The sequence below is a fragment of the Amblyomma maculatum genome, chromosome 2, assembly GCF_055883805.1.
Source record: "Amblyomma maculatum isolate TAMU_Amacu chromosome 2, ASM5588380v1, whole genome shotgun sequence".
NCBI classification, from domain to species: domain Eukaryota; kingdom Metazoa; phylum Arthropoda; class Arachnida; order Ixodida; family Ixodidae; genus Amblyomma; species Amblyomma maculatum.
In genome coordinates, this window is record NC_139345.1 from 219,370,180 (window position 1) to 219,384,444 (window position 14,265).

A 14,265-nucleotide genomic window follows, 5' to 3' on the forward strand; every position below is an offset into this window, starting at 1 on the left:
GTTAATCGGTAAAGGAACTGGTTGCTACCCTGCACTGGGGGAGAGGGGTAGGTGGGTATAAAAGTTGTGGGTGAGAGAGGGATGGGTGATGACAGTACAGTCACATCACAGACATGTCACATCACATCGCATAACAGTCATATCGCGTAACATAAAAAATCATAGCCTTTCGATCAGTCATGTGCTTTTCATAAAGCGGAGCAGTGCCTGGGAGGCCTTCACCGCATACGATCGCCGTGGCCAGGGGCCTAGAATGTTAATTTCAGTTAGTGGACGTCCATCTAGACGCTCCAGAGCACGGCATAAACACTTTTTCCTCGCTGTATATGGGGCACTCACAACGAATGTGGCCTATAGTCTCGTCGCACCCGCAGTTTGTACATGCACACTCTTAGAAAAAAAGTTAGGTAGTAAAAAGGTAGTAACGGCTGCCGTTACTACCTTTTTTAACCGTTACTACATTTGTACGACCTTCTTAGGTAGTAACATGGTAGTAACTCCTGCTGTTACTACGTTTTTTGACTGAAATACCTTTTTACTACCTCTCTGGAAGCAGGGGTAGTAAATGTACCTTACCTGTTTTCTCCCATGATCAGAAGATATCTGATACTATATACGATAGGAATATTGAAGTATTCAATACTCCTGATTACATTGCTACTCAATTTTGTTTTTATGTTTATTTATTTGCCATACCTTCAATCGCCAAGGCATTATAGAGGGGATGGGTTACATAAATGAGCCCTGGGCTCAAACTGTGCGCTGCCTTTTCATAAAAAGAAAGAAAGAAAGAAAGAAAGAAAGAAAGAAAGAAAGAAAGAAAGAAAGAAAGAAAGAAAGAAAGAAAGAAAGAAAGAAAGAAAGAAAGAAAGAAAGAAAGAAAGAAAGAAAGAAAGAAAGATCGCCTAAACTGGCTTCCGAAACCGAAACTTCGTATAGGAGGCGACAGTTAAAAGAGCCACAAAACCCATTGATAGCTCAATCCGAACCAATCCGAAGTCATCAGTGGCGGAGAGGTGCGATGTCATCATGCTGGCTTTGTTGTCGTGCGGTGCGATTGTGGACGCTGTTTCCTTGCGTTTTGCTGCTTTTTTTGTGCTGTGGTTCTTTGAATGGGCTGCAGAATTGATGTGTGACATGTGCACTTCGATAGGTGTTCTGAATTACGTGAAGTAGTGGTAAATAGATTCACTGTCATACACCGCTTGCACCGTACCGTGGCAACGCCGGCTTCAGCACGGAAGAAGGAAATGGACTGGCGTGATTGCTTGAAAATGTGAGTACGCTGCTTGAAATTATTGTTTGTTTAATGTTGCTATTGAATGAGGTACGCGCTCTTAATATTGTTGCGTGTGGTCTCAAAATCTCTTCGTAATACAACTCTTCGGAAGCTGTCGCTTTTCATGTGCAAGTTCGACCCTACCGCGAAAAAGTTATGTTATGGCGTATATCTCGTGATATAATCTTGGCGGGTGTGTGTTGGATGTGTTAGCGGTGAATTATTGCGCCGGGAATTCCCGCCTTGGCTGCGGCGGTGTGAACCTTGAACCACACGTGAGCGTCCCGTCCCGTGAGTGCGCCTGGGAACATGTAAACCGACAACCCCCCACCTGCAGCGTGCCTTCGACGTGGCGGCGCCGGGCCGTCCGTGTTTGCCTTATTTCGGGTGTGGTGCTTTTTTTTTTTCCCCCTTTTTGAATGGGCCTAGTGCGCAGCGAATAAAGCGTCCATGTTTTGGTGTGAGAGTGCGCGATCACTGTACTCAGAGCAGCAGTGCGTCGTCAATGGGAGCGGGCGCTGGAAGAAAGGCGAAGTAGTGCGCAGTGCGGCGTCAACTGGAGCTGACGCTCTACGAAGAAAATGTGCGAAAGTGCGAGAGAAAGTATGAAACTTTAATCAAGTTATCTTTGTTATTGTCTTATTCTTTATTCGTTTTTTTTTTTGTAACTTGTAATGTGCGTTGAGTGTTTCCTTTTCCATATCCCTCCCCTTTGTTTTTCTAACAGATGTGATCAGTACCCCAAACGAGCTGTGACCTGTGTGATCCTTTTCGAGGTAAGTGAGTGAACGAATAAGCTTTTATTTTGTCATTTATTCATCTCTTAGTATAACCACTGTTGGTTCTCAACATTTAGATGAGTATTTTCTTAGTCTGTTTTAAACTCACATTTTTTTCTAACAGGTGGGTGCATTAATGCGATGAGTAGAAACAGCGCGCAAAAAGCAGGTTATTGCGGTGTTGCGCATGTTTCACATTGGTCGCTGCATTTAGTTTTGGTGCTTGTGTGAAAGTACAAAAAAATATTCCTCTCTGTAAAACATGGTCGGCTGACGCCAAGGTACAAACTCGTGTACTACTCAGTCGTTAGGTGTTTAGCAGTAGATGGCGATTCGAAATAATTATTTGAGTGACCACACGTAGTCAAATGTGCATTACAAGAGTGATTGCTTTCATTACTAAATAAGACTTTTGTATTTTTTATGAATTGTGCGTATCTTAGTGTTGTTCACATCACAGGTGGGCAGTTAGCAGTAATGGGCAGTTGCATTCGTTGATACTTTGTGTCGTGGCTTTTGATGGAAGCTTTAAAATGCTGCAGTAGTAAACAATTTCAAACCAGAAATGAAAAAGTCATTTCGCTTCCTTAATGTCTTTCATGTTCGCTGCGCTTGCAGCTAGTTTGATCTTAGAGGCCTTTATTTGCGCAGTTTTTTGGTTGCCTTAATATTGTACACACATAACTGAATACACCAGCAGTGAAATTAGTTTTGTGCTATTGCTAGTATTTCAGAAGGAGAAGTGTGACTGACATCTTGGGATAAGCAGCTTTTCGGTGCATGCACTTTTTTTGCAACTTTAAAATCAATTTGGATTGAGGTATGCAGGCACTGATCAATCAATATATTTTATGTGCTTGGAGCAAAAGGGAGAGAGTGTAGAATGTCAGGCATATTTCTGATACTGTGAGAAAGTCACCACTTAGAAAAAAAAATTCAGATGTCCAAAGTGTGAAACAAGGCCATATTAATTTTTTTTTTTTTCACTGTGACTGTAAGGCACACCTGTGCAGAATGCATAACCACTTGATAGCGAAATGTTTGCAAATATCTTTTTTTTTTTTTTTTTCATATACAGAATGCAGCACATTAAACACTGTCCTAAATTCGATGCATTTCAACATAGTAGTCTTATTCAGGAATTAAAGGAAAGAACCTCAGTCCTAATTTTTCTTAAAATTAAAGATCAAGTTTCTAAAAGATGAGAAAGAATGTGAGAAAACATGTTGCATTGTATTGTTTCCAGTAAGGTTATCAAAGCTGAAACTTTCTTTTTCTTTTTTCCGAGCATTGGGAGAAGGGCGTAAAGTGAAGGCACAAAATCAACATACAAGACTCCCCGCTCTTCAGAATATTACCTATACGCTAACCCTGCTACCTTTAACATAAAGAGAAAGCATACATGATTATGCTATTGTAAGCCAAGGCTGATCTGTGACAAACGCAGGCTGTGGCGGTGCCACTATCCATGGGTGTGATAGCCGCTCGTGGCACCACCCTTAGATATCCAGTTGTAAAGGACAGTTTTCAGTATATATATATATATTTTTTTTTTCACAGTGCAACAACGATGACTTTCGCATACCCAGATCGTTGCTTTGTCTTTCCCCTGTGGGCATACTTGATTTACTTTCCTTTTGTAACAGGCATTTCTCATGAAATACATGTTGGGGATCTTTTTGCTCCCATTAGTTAAATTTATTTATTTCTTCGTAGAGCAGGCATTTCCACACTATTTTTTAATTTCCTGTTCAGTTTTGCCCATTAGAAGTACTACAAGATAAGGAAATCAGGTGGCCTTGTTTAAGAAATTTGAACAAAATGTATATGTGTGAAATAAATTGGACAAACAAGTTCCTGTTGGAGTTATTTAAAAATACTGGCTTTGAAATGACATCTTACACAACCTTTTTTTTTGCTCTAGAATGCACCTAGTTATGATAAATGAAGAAAATTGCCATATATGTGCCATAGTTGCAGTCTGAGACTTGGAAATTTCAAACCAATAGTTTACGTGCATTCCTATGGGCGTCACTTCACGCCCTGCACCCACAAATGGCTATACCGCTACATCCTGCTTATGTAACAAACCAGCAATTGTTTATAATAATGTAATCACATATCCTGCCTCTTCACAGTGCAGGTCTCAGCCTTAACATAAACCTAAAATTTTAGAAATGGGCATTGTTTGCTAATTTTGCACCTTTATTCAGAGTTGTGATGATGCTTGATAAGCCGTATGTTTCATTTTTGATAACATTGTTCGAAGCGGAATAATGCAATGCATTCACTTAGACTCTTTATTCATCTCCTCCAGGAGACTAGTTCCTGAAACTTAATACAATTTATGGAGGAATTTACGGAGCGATGGGGTAATTTTTCTTTTGAGTTTTGAAGCAACCTTCTCTGTTCAAGCATGGCATAATTGGGAAAATGTTTCATGTGCTTTAATTTTATGCATAACAGAAACATTCATACACATTTAGAGCACCAATTGTCTTACCCATTTTCTAATCTTAAGGTAGGTGTGCCTCACATTCATGGAGTAAAAAAAATATTAAAAATAGCCTCATTTGAGACTTGTGGGATGTTAGAAATTTTTTCTAGGAACCAGGCTTCGAAGTTTGCCTATCATCCATATTGTGAAGTGCTTATGCCACCTCCCATTCTAAACCTTCGAAGGCAAGGTAAAGCCTTAACTGCCTTTCATGACCTTTTCATCTTTAGGGAAACTGTAAAGTCTCTCCTATACGAGCAAGAAGTAAACCATGCCGGCTGGTTACTTTTGGCAAACACCGTACATTGTATTGAGGCTGAAGTCTAGCATTTTTTTTTTATCATGATGTGAGCAGTCTTGTTAAAGTTGCTTGCCCAGAATCCTCTTGATTGATTGTAGGTACTGAATTTATAACTGTCTGTTTTCATTACTGGGAAAGGAATTGTGTGCTTGGTCTCACTTGTTGATTTTTTCCCCTCTTTATATATGCAGTTACCTGAGCACTTCAGACTGGCCAATGCCTGGAACCTACCTGCTGCTCACCTGCACACCACAGCACAAATGAGGGACGCACTAAATCATCTACCAGCAAGCACACTGCAGTGCCCTTCTGCAAGCCATCACACGTTCAGGGATGCACGATTAAGGTCATACCCTAAACACTGCTAACGATGCTAGTATGAATGGACAGCTGCCTTGGTCTGTCTGGATTATTTCTTTTAATAATGGAGTAGGCAGTGAAAAAAAAATCATTCTGAAGCAAATCTATTTATATTGTGGTGGTTAGCAAAAACAAAACCTCATTTCATATGTGATGTATCTGAAAATTATGTTTTTGTGTTGGTTGTAAATGTCACAGCATGTTTATCTCACCAACTATTAACTGCGTGAATTTGAAATGTACAGGTACCTGGAAAATACTGCAGACCATGCCTCTTGTATTTGAAATTATCCCATGAGTTTTGTAGGGAAGGTATGATAGTTACTTGGCTCCATACATGAATGCTTCAGTGACGTGCTGAAGTATGTGCAAGGCATCCCCTAAGAGTCATTAGGTGAAATGTAACAAATGGTTTTATCACTGAGTTCTGGTTTGTATCATTATAGATCCGACTGCGCATTTAACATTTTGGTTTCCACAACATTTAATTTATTTTTCTTCTAGCAATGTTGTGCTTTTCCTTGTAACATTTAGCTTTATTCAGCCGGTCTCCACAGCAGCCTTTCAGGTCTGCACTAATGCTAGCCAGATTTTGATGGTCTGTTAGATTTCTGGAAGTAAGCTTCACATCCTAAATTTTAGGAGGACACCCAACTCGGCAATATCTGGGCACAGATATGATGTTAGCTATTTGTTGACACTGCATTCGAGCAAAAAATCAGCAATAACAGTTGAGTGATGCTTGTGGTCACCTGTGTAGGATTAGCAAATGACAAATGTATAGTCGACTATATGCCCGCACTTTTTTCCTCTACACTGACCATTACATACATGAAAACAATCTGGAAGAAGGCATACAATTCTTATAAAAGGCCTTTTATTTATCCCCCTCGAGTTATAGGCAAAACTGTTTTCTAATCAACACTGTTCAGTCCACACCAGTCAATATAATATACACCAAGGTGTCGCAAGGTATCAAGCTTTTAAAATACAGTGTCCTAGAAGTGAATAAGACTGGGCGTGTTGGTTAGACGTTGTAAATCAAAGAGCATAGCGCGGGAACAGAAACGGAGACGACGACAAGACAGAACAAGCACTAGCTTTCAACTGAGGGTTTATTGCAGAAATGATCACATATATATACACTTCGGGATCGGCAATGAATGAGAAAACAAACCATTACTATCATACAGCCACATGCTAAGCCAAGAATTCAAGCTCTTCTTATGGCAGTGCAACAGACGCCTTGCTGACATATTTATCCCTTCTACGAGCTATCTCCAGTGCTTCTGTTATCTCCCTTGTCGGCTCGTTACGATCTCGATACATGATGATTGTCTTTTCGAGTGGGATGACAAGGTGGTTCCACATCACATCTTCTGCAGTGCGCAGCGAGATGGCAGTCTGTAACAATGCTGCCAACTTTTTATTGGGCTCCAGAAGACGCACGTTTAAACATCAGCCAGTCTTACCAACGTAGTGCCTTCCACATGAAAGTCGAATTTTATAAACAACCCCCCTCCTGCAGGACACGTAAGGGTATCTGTGTTTAATCGGATACTTAGGCTTCAGCGTTTGCATAGGACAGGTTTTTCTGCACAAACTCAGAAGCTTTTTTGGTGCAGTAAACAGGACATTTACGCCAGAACATTGCCCCACATTCCTTAAGTTATGAGAAACCTTATGCAGGTAGGAAATGACAACTACTTTTTCTTTATTCCTTCTTTCCTCCTTTTCTTCTCATCCGCTCGCTGTTCGTCACTCATGCGTACCGCAAATTTCTTTCTGCGAAGCAGGCTTTCAGCAACGGAAACCATAACATGTTTAGGGTAGCTCGCCACCTGCATACTGACACTTTCACCCATGGCTTGATCACATGACTTGCAGAGAGCGTTAGACAAAAAAGAAAACTCTCTGCAAGTCATGTGATCATGCCATGGATGAAAGTGTCAGTATGCAGGTGGCGCGTTTGCAGGCGGCGAGCTACCCTAAACACGTCATTGTTTCCGTTGCTGAAAGACTGCATCGCAGAAAGAAATTTGCGCCACGCATGAGTGACGAACAGCGAGCGGATGAGAAGAAAAAGGTGGAGGAAAGAAGGAATAAAGAAAGAGTAGTTGTCACTCCCTACCTGCATAAGGTTTCTCATAACTTAAGGAAGGTGGGGCAATGTTCTGGTGTAAACGTCCTATTTACTGCACCAAAAAAGCTTTTGAGTTTGTGCAGAAAAACCTGTCCTATGCAAACGCTGAAGCCTAAGTATCCGATTAAACACAGAGACCTACGCGCCCTGCAGGAGGGGGGTTGTTTATAAAATTCCACTTTCATCTGGAAAGCACTACGTCGGCAAGACTGGCTGATGTTAAACGAACGTCTTTTGGAGCACTATAAAAAAGTTGACAGCATTGCTACAGACGGCCATCTCGCTGCGCACTGCGGAAGATGTGATGCGGAACTATCTTGCCATCTCCTGTTTTAAAAGACAATCATCGTGTATCGACATCGTAACGAGCTGACAAGGGAGATAATGGAAGCACTAGCTCGGACAGGGGATAAATGTGTCAACACTGCACCGCACTGCCAAGCAAGGAGCTTGAATTCTTGGCGTAGCATGTGGCTGTCTGACAGTAATTGTGTGTTTTGTCATTCACTGCTGATTGGGAAGTGTATATATGTGATCATTTCTGCAATAAACGCTCATTTGAAAGTTAGTGCTTGTCCTGTCTTGTCGTCGTCCCCGTTTTTGTTCCCGCGCTATGCTCTTTGATTTACAATGAGTGGCCTAGTCCACTGAAATCAGATGAGAGCTCATGAGTTGTATAGCTTAGTCTGGAGTATTTCTTTGTTTTCTGAAGTTTATTAATTAATAAAACTCATTAGCTAATTTTTTAATTGCTGGTTTCAGCAACAAGGAGTGTATTAACGGAGCGTGGTTTCAGCAACAAAGCACTCCAGCGAAAAGCGATTTTGTTCTCCAGAATGCATTTTGGGCTGCTGAAGGGGTACAGCTGCATGTGGCGCACTTTTTATTGTGCGACTTATCATTTAAGGCCAGTGGGAAAACTAGTTTATATAAACAGTAGCTTGGTGCAAATATTTCAGTCTGCTATTTCAAAGCAATTATTGGCACTTCTTTCTTTGAACCAAAATTGGAAGAGGAAATTGGTCTTTCCTAATGATTGTAATCAATAAAGTCAGCAGAACAAATAAAATACTGCAGGTTATGTAACACTATTCTAAAAGCCTTCAGTTATTCTTAATGAGCTTGGTCTTATTTAGCAGGTCTATCCAGCAATTTACACCTAACAGGCATCCTTTTAATAATTAGTAATATGCATTGTGACAAGCTGGCTGTCTGTTGCATAATTTTAGGATGTGAGGAATGTTTCAAATGGGCATTTTTGGGAAGCAGTTTTGAGTCTCTGGGGTGGTGCAGTGATTGCGACCCTCGACTATGCGCAAGAATGCAGGATCGAATTCGAGTCTAGGCGGCCGCTTTTCTTCGGAGGCGAAAAGCAAGGCGCCCGTGGGCTGTGCGATGTTTAGTGCAAAATAAAGAACCCCAGGTGGTCGAAATTTTTGCAGTCCTTCACTATGGTGTCTCATAGCCTGAGTCGCTTTGGAACATTAAGCCCCACAGACCAAACTAAACCAGTTTTGAGTCTGAGTAGGAATTGCTGATGTGCTGTTTCAATTTATTGTGTATTAGTAGGTCAGTTTGATATAAGCAACACATTCTCTTTGTAGCAATTTTGGCATATTCTTTTGTGACTCTGACAGTCTCTTATGATAGCTATTGCTAATATCATTTTATAGTGCTTCAGGAAGATCTAACATCTGTTTCATTTAGTTGCCATAGAGCGGACAGTTGACCAGTTTTAACTATGGCTCCGACAAGTATTCAATACATATGCGGGATATTAATGGCCAAATAATGAGCACAAAATTTCCTCATACCTGAGGTATTGCTAGAAGCAGCCAAGGCAGAAGGCTAGGCAGTGTATGAGCTGGTACTTCCATTCTTCTCAGCCAAAAAACCCTCTTTTAGTTGTGATTTTTATTGTACATGTCTGGTTAAATTATTGTTGTAAAGCAACTTCCATATACATATCCTGATAGTTCTTGTATGTTATTCCTTCTATCAGTTGTCATCATTATTGCTAAAGGTGCTCAAAGACACACCAGGCTCTACAAGCCTTCAATACCTTAACCTCCTATAAAGGTTTCAAGTTCAACACACTCAACTCTGGTGTAAATACACTGTCTCATATGAATGTGTGATAAGTTATAACCAAAACAGAACAAAAGTACCTGCTTTCTTTTTGAGTATTTTTCTCGTCTTCAGGCAATCTCCTTTTTACCACTTGTGATGCGGGCAACTGTTTTTTTGTTTAGAAAGTTGAATGCTTGAACTGAATAATGAGAAATAAAGTCGCATCTTAGCCACACTTGTGTTCAATTTGTTTGTTTTTTCGGAAGCCATGTATGATCACTGCTTGAGTGCTTCCATCTTATGTAATCCAGTGTTCAGGTTAGTGGTTATAGCAACAAAGCAGAGGAGTTTGTTAAATGTGTAGTATTTTTACTACAGTTTATTACTGTTACAGCCTTCTGTAGGTGGTGCATATTGCTAAAAGTAGTGGCTGTTACTATTTACAGAGTTAGTATATGTTGATTTAGGTAGCTGCTATTACTACCTCTGAGGTAGTGTATTTTGCTAAAGGTAGTTCCTCTTACTACCTCCTATAGGTAGTAGGTTTTGCTGAAGGTAGATACTCTTACTACCTGCAGTGGTAGTGAATACTAGTAAAGGTAGTTGTTCTTACTACCTTCTATAGGTAGTAAAGTTTACTAAATGTAGTTGCTGGTACTACATCTAGTAGTAGTAAAATTTGCTGGAGGTAGTTCTGATTACTACCTTCTATAGGTAGTAAAGTTTACTCAATGTAGTTGCTGGTACTACATCTAGAAGTAGTAAAATTTGCTGGAGGTAGTTCTAATTACTACCTTCTAGAGGTAGTATATGCTACTACCTAGCAGATACTAACCTGCACTTACTAACTAGTTAGTAACATATGTGACAAGCAGTTACTACCCTAAAAGTTAGTAACCACAACTACCTTTTTTTTAAGAGTGCAGGGCTATTTGCCATACCTATCACAAAGGAATAAGAGTTTGTAAATGCTACACCAACCCATAGGCGGCACAGCAAAGTTTCTTCACATCGGAGTAGGCCAGGTGGAAGCCGGAGCTTGAGGTCAGGGTCCAGGGATTTTAAGCGACAGTTCGCAAACTGGTCAGAATTCCACAAGGAGAGCGTGTGTTCCCGCGCAAGTGCGCGAAGCCTGCCCGCTGCATCTGCCTTGGAAAATGGAATCAACACACAATCGCCATCTTGGTGGGCTGTTCGTGCGACCTCGTTCGCCCGGAGATTGCCCGCTATGCCGTTGTGTCCTGGAAGCTGATGTCATGTCCTCCATTTATGGCATAGTGATGAAGTTGTCGTATTTCCGCGGAGAGTTGCTCATGGGCTCCACGGCGAAGAGCCGCTTTTAAGGCTTGCAGAGCTGCTTTTAAATCTGTGAAAATAGACCATCGTTGAGGGCTTTGCTGACTGATATGCCTAATATCGACACGTAGAGTGGTTAGTTCTGCGGCTGTTGAAGAAATACGGTGAATTGTCCTAACTTTTATTTCTGTAGTAATTGCGGGTATGACCATGGAGCCTGAAGAACTCACGGCATTCACTGAACCGTCGGTGTAGACATGCATACGATTTGCATGGTACTCACGGAAGTATTCAAGAGTGATTTGTTTTAGTTCTGTCAGCGATAGCGCGACCTTCTTCTTGATGCCGGGTATTGAAAGAAGCACGTGTGGTTGATGCAGGCTCCACAGTGGAGAGGACGGTCTAGATGCGGGAGTACACTGGGATGGCCGAATAGCGCGATGCGCATCAACGGTCTCTGTAAACGATGTACGCGGCCTGGTAATAGGAAGACTGGCCAAATGATGACAGGGAACCCGGGTGATGTGTCGGAAATGTGCCCTCAGGGCGTCAACTGTTAGGTAGGTAGATATGGGATGCTCCTGAGCAATCAAAATGGTAGCAGCCGTGTTCGCAGAGCTTGAGCTTCAACGCTGTGTGGAATTTCTAAGTTGGTTTTCCTTACATTTCCAAGCGTAGGTAAGCTGCACCGAAGAAATCCCATAAATAATGAATGTTACAGCTGGAGCGTCGACCGCACGGACGCCCCATGACTTTCCCCCAATAAAGGCAAGTACGTGACGAATTACTGTCAGCCTCTTTTTCCTGAATGAAGTATGAGGAGTCCACGAAAGATTTCGGTCGATGGTCACACTCAAAAAGCGATGGCTGCTTTCGTAGGGTATTGCTTTACCATCAATGCGTACGGTGTAAGGCGACATGTTCTTGCGTGTAAATGCAATTAGCGAACACTTTTCAGTTGATATCTGCAGACCTTGCAGGTGGAGGTAGGATGCAACTATATTTGCCGCCTTTTGAAGCCTCGCTCTAACCTGTGGGCGCGTAACTCCTGATGTCCAGATGCAGATGTCGTCCGCATATATTGAAAGTTGCGCCGACTGTGGCAATAAGTCAACAAGCCCGACAAGAGTAATATTGAAGAGTGTTGGGCTTAGTACTCCATCCTGTGGGACTCCACGGGAAGTGAAATGAGATGTTGGGCCATCCTAAGTCTGCATAAAGTGAGATCTGTTGGATAAATAACTGCGTATCCAGCAAAAAAACACGACCGCCAAGCTCGGCAGCTTCCAGAGCGTCCAAAATGGCCTGGTGAGTGACGTTGTCATATGCGCTCTTTATATCCAGGAACAACGCCGCGGGTAAGCGCTTCAAAATGTTTTGGCGCTGTACAAATGATACCAGGTCCACCACGTTGTCAATCGAAGAGCGTCCACGTCGACGTCCTGACATTATATCCGGATATATGCGGTAGTGCTCCAGGTACTACTCAATACGTGAAAGCAGCATTCTTTCCAGTACTTTACCAACGCAACTAGCCAGTGCAATTGGACGGTATGATGTCAAGTCCAGAGGCGATTTGCCAGGTTTCAGGAGCGGAACTAAACGACTGCACTTCCACTCGTCTGTACCTTCACTCCATGATTTGTTGTAATATTCCAAAAGAGCGTGCCTAGCTTCTTGTCCAAGATTTCCAAGCGCAGTGTATGTTACACCGTCGGGACCTGGCGACGATGACCGTCTGCAAGAAGCCAGTGCAGCGTCAAGTTCTTCCACGGAGAAAGGAAGGTCAATTCGTGAATCCCGTGAAGCTGGAACATCGCTGAAATGTAGCGTTGCCGTTGGAGTCGATTGGCCAGCTACCCTAGCGCAGAAATCTTCTGCTACCTCGACCTCACTACGTCTTTGATATAGTGGGACAGATTTGAATGGGTAGAGCTGTTTAGGGGATGTTCGGAGACCACGAACGACATTCCAGATGCGTGATGAAGGCTTGCGCGGATCAAGCGTTTCACAGAATGGCCGCCAACGTTTTTCCCGGAGGGCTCGAATTCGGCGCTGAAGTTTTTTTTTCCAGGCGCTTCGCATCTCTGAGGTCGAGGCGCGACTTCGTGCGTCGATATCGCTCGCAGGTGCTGTAATTCCGTATCAAACTCTGTGTAGGTAGGCACTGGGGTGAAAAAAGACGTCGCGTTTATCATGGCCTCCTGAATTTTCTCTTCAATACTTGCAGAGAGGCCTGCTGTGCAAGCATCTTCCATAAGTGCTTGAAATGCCAACAAATCGATGTGGCGTATTCGTGGGATAGACGTAGACGTGGAAAGGCCATTAATGATCACATATGTAGGAATGTGGTCACTTCCGTGTGTTTCTATATCTGCAAACCATTGGACGTTGTTGGTAAGGCATCGAGACACGAAAGCTAAATCAAAACAGCTGCTGTAAGTTGCCCCTCAAATAAAAGTCGGTGTACCGTCATTAAGACACTGCAGGTCATGATCAGAGGCGAAGGACACAAGCTCTCTTCCCTTGAGGTTCATTCGAACACTTCCCCACATCATGTGGTGAGCGTTAGTCTCGATCGCCAACAAGTCGCTCAACCGTGCATGGCCGTCAAAACGACTTGATGGCGACATATACGCACCCACAAGTGTAAACGTGAAATTGCGCTTCTTCACTGTCAGGCAAACGTATTGGTTGTCGTTGCTGGGAGTAACCGGATGGATTACATATGTGAGTTCTCGCTGAATATAAATGATGACCTTGCTGTTTCCCTGGTGCGTTGGAGATGCAAATGCCTCGTAGCCTGACAGTCGTAAGGTCTTTGGTACATTCGGCTCACAAATAACAAGGATGGGGATGCGATTTGCGTGAACATATTGTTGAATATCTGCAATTCGGGACTGAAGCCCACGGGCATTCCATTGAAAAACAGAAGCGTCCTTGAGTTTTTTTTTCCAAATGTTAATGCTGGGGGAGCCATTGTGTTTGCTACTGTAGAGCCGCTAGAACTGGTGTTAGCGTGTCCGGAACCTGTAGCGCATTCTGTGCTGCTAGTGTGTGCAGACTAGATAGCACAGCGCGGATTGCATTCATCATGGACGTGAGAATGGCAATTACCGGTAGGTCTTGGCCATGTTCCACATCACGACTTTTCTCTAGCTCGGCAGTAGGTGCCGTAGATTCGGTTCGCGGCAAGTTTCCTGGCCCAGCGGACGTGGAAGGTTTTGGTTTTGGTTTAGTTTGGTAAAACTTTATATCCCACAGTAGGGGTCCTGGAGGACACTCGGCTAGGCGTCAGGTGTAGAGGGCAGCTCCCACGTCGGCACAGAGAGCCCGAAGCTCTCCGCCGCCGCGCGGTACTCCTGGACAGCCCGAAGCTGATCATGTAGTGAAGCCCTTTTTAACACTTTGTCACAACGTTCCTTGTTCTTGGCGTAGGCGTCGCTCGATGCACAACCACACAGCATATGGTTTAAGTCTACACGGTCACTGCACCGTTCACACACATGTTGTCCGTCGTAGTCTGGGTCGATGTGCTTC

The 14,265-nt window shown here is 42.9% G+C and overlaps 1 long non-coding RNA gene across 1 annotated transcript; it reads left to right on the forward strand.

The window, feature by feature from the left end:
- Nucleotides 1-1,044: 1,044 nt before the first annotated feature.
- Nucleotides 1,045-6,967, forward strand: LOC146201315 (uncharacterized). Its single transcript, XR_014705306.1, has 3 exons — nucleotides 1,045-1,276; nucleotides 2,007-2,055; nucleotides 5,048-6,967. It is a non-coding gene; the product is annotated as an uncharacterized LOC146201315 (long non-coding RNA).
- The last annotated feature ends 7,298 nt before the right edge of the window (nucleotides 6,968-14,265 follow it).